Genomic DNA, 3220 nt, shown 5'->3' with positions numbered 1-3220 from the left:
CAAATGTTAGAGTGTGTTACCGCAGAAAAGGAGCAACTGAAGACTGACGTGAGGGAGAGTACTGACAGGGTGAGTTCAGCACCGGGTACTTGGTAGTGTGTTTTTATCTTTGTGTCTCGGGTTTTTACAACTTTATTGAGGTATCGTTTACATGCAATAAATGTATCTGCTGCAAGTGTAAAGTCTGATGACTTTTGACAAATGTGTCCCCCTATGTACTGTCCACCCCAGTCAAGATACAGAACACTTCCACCCACAAGAAGTTCCCTCACACCTCCACCTGTCAATCCTCACCTCACCCTCTGCCCCGTAGAGTCAGTATCCTGATGTTTCTCCACCTCAGATCACCATGTCTCTTCTAGAACTTCACACAAATAGAATCACACAGCATGTGCTCTTCTGTGTCTCACTTCTTTCTACATGCCTTTTTATTGCTGGGTACTATTCCATGGTATGAATGGGCCACAGTTTGCTTAGTTTTTCTCCTATTGTTGGAAATTTGATTCATTGCCGCTATTTGACTCTTGAATAAAGCTGCTGTAAACATTCTTATACTAATCTTTTTATGAACGCATATTTTTTATTTCTCTAGGGTAAGTATCTGAATGGAATAGCTGTGTCATAGGGACATGTATATTTAACTTGATGAGAGTTTACTAGACTCAATTCCAAAGTAGTTGTACCATTTTAATTCTCATCAGCAAATTAAGGGAATTCTGATGGCTCCACATCCTCACTAAAGCTTCATATTATTGGTGTTTTTAATTCTAAGCACTTCTATTGGGTGTAACCTCATTGTTTTAAATTGCCTTTCCCCAATGACTAAAGATATTGGGCATCATTCATGTGCTTATTGTGTATCTTTCTATAAACTCTCTGTTCTCTCAGTGATGTGTTATATAGGTTTCAGTGTACGGGTCTTGTACGTATTTTGTTAATTTGTTCCTAAATGTTTCTCTTGTATTTATGCTGTTGTAGTTTTCTCTAATTTCATGTTTGCTTGTTGTTAATATTTGCCAGTATCTTCAAACCTACTTTAGGCTTTATTTTTATATTTAGGGGCAATATAATGTGTAATAGATAGAAATTAATATTTTGAAAAGTTTGCTGTGGATCACAGTAGAACTTGACCTTTTGTGTAATTTTTCATGTCTCTTGGGATTGTCTGTTTGCTCAAAAGATATGAATGTAAATAAGAATACAGACAAAGGTCATATTCTCTTCTCAATCTCTGGCTTGTAATGTTTTTTGGTCTTGATACTGGAGAATGTCACTTTTTAAAGATAATAAGTAAGATTAGCCCAAGTCATGCTAGCAAAGGACAGTTGCTATTTCGAGCTTGCTCAAAATCAATGCCCCAAAACAAGCCATCCCAGTGTATGAAAAGCCCATAGCTAGAGTCTCATCATCAGTCGATGAAAGTGTAGAGATGGTCTCTTTTGGCTTAGGGGTAGAAAACAAGCAAACCTCTCATGATGGAATGTTAGATCCAGTTCTAATTCTCATGCTGCGAATGTACATTGAGCAATAAAGAAACAGCATAAGAAAGCAGATTCTTGGCATTTACATGATTAAAATAAAGACTTATGTTCTTTTTCAATAGGTCTTTTCCAATATACTTTGCCATGATTCCTCCATCTTCAGGCTGAGGTAAATGCTGATTTTTATCTGATTTCTTAAATGTAACCTAGTATTTATTTTAATGTCAACTTTAAAAAATTTTAGGCCACTGAAAACCAAGAAGAATTAAGAATTCTTGGAGGTGAGCTTAAAAAGCAACAAGAGATAGTTGTACAAGAAAAGAACCATACCATAAAGAAAGAGGAAGAGCTTTATAGGACCTGTGAGAAACTGGCAGAAGCTGAAGAAAAGCTAAAGGAAAAGGTGAATTTTTAAAGTTACCTTCCTGGCCATATTTCCTGACTCAACTTTTTTTGGTAATAAATTTTTATCCCAGTAGACCTAAATTCCAGAAATAGCATATGCCTCCCAGATGGTCAGATCTCACTGCTAATGTTTTGGACAGTTTCAGCTCACACGAAGATGTTGCTGTTGTCCTTTGTGAGGATTACATTATCCTGGAGTCTTTAGATAAGAGGGGGGCTTGGTTCATCTAAACTACTCATGATATATTCACTCATCAGATATTTATTGAGCAATGCCATGGGCCAGGCTCTGCTCTGGGTGCTTGAGATACATTAGTCAATAAAACAAAGCCCCTGCCCTTATAGACCTGTATTAGGCATTCTCTAAAATGTAAGATTTGTCACTATTGCCATCCCTTAGACGTTTGCAATTTCCTGAATCATTTCCTTAATGGAAGTAAGGTGCTGTCATAGTATATTTGCATAAGAGCTAAGACTCTTGTAACATTTGTACTGCTCCAGTAATTCTAAAAGGCATCCACTGAGATCTTTCTATTTCTTCTAAGAACAGTACCACTTGCATTATAAATAATTCATTGCTGTTTCCATTGTGCTTCTGTTGAATGATGCTTTCTTAACATGGGTTCTCGTAATTCTCATCCCTTTGACTATAACCTAACTGAATTTACTGAAACCTCCTGTCTATTTCATTCTCTTCCTAAAGAAGTAAAATCAATAGCCTTATGTAAAAGTTAATGCCTCAATGTTTGTGTGGGCCACCCCCTAAAGACCTTGTTGGAAGTAAAAATAAATTATCCAAAAAGATTTTAAGAGATGAGGAATTACAGTTTGACAGCTACATCTGTATATTTAGTCAGTTTCTTTTTAAATTTTTCTCATATTCACTTTGCCTCCTTGATTTACCTAGTGACTCTATGCTAGTTTCTTAGGACTTCTGTGTCAAATTACCATAAATTCGGTGGCTTAAAAACAGCAGAAATTTATTCTGCCACATTTCCGGATCCTGGAAGTCCAAAACCAAGATGTCAGAAGACCATGCTGCCTCCGAAGTCTCTAGAGAAGGGTCCTTCTTGGCCTCTTGCTATCCTTGGCTCCCAGCTGTCCTCGGTATTCCTTGGCTTGTAGCTCCATCACTCCCATCTCTGTCTCCATCTTCAAATGATCTTCTCTGTGTCTCTGCGTGTCCTTTCCTATCTCTTATAAGGACACTCTCATTGGATTTAGGGCCCACCCTAGTCCAGTTAGGAGAGCCTCTCATTCCTTAAGAAATTACATCTGCAAAAACCCTATTTCCAAATAAGATCACATTCGGTTGTTATCTGAGTAACTGACAG

The sequence above is a fragment of the Diceros bicornis genome (assembly GCF_020826845.1).
Source record: "Diceros bicornis minor isolate mBicDic1 chromosome 13 unlocalized genomic scaffold, mDicBic1.mat.cur SUPER_13_unloc_1, whole genome shotgun sequence".
NCBI classification, from domain to species: Eukaryota; Metazoa; Chordata; class Mammalia; order Perissodactyla; family Rhinocerotidae; genus Diceros; species Diceros bicornis.
Note: the sequence above shows the minus strand (reverse complement) of the source record.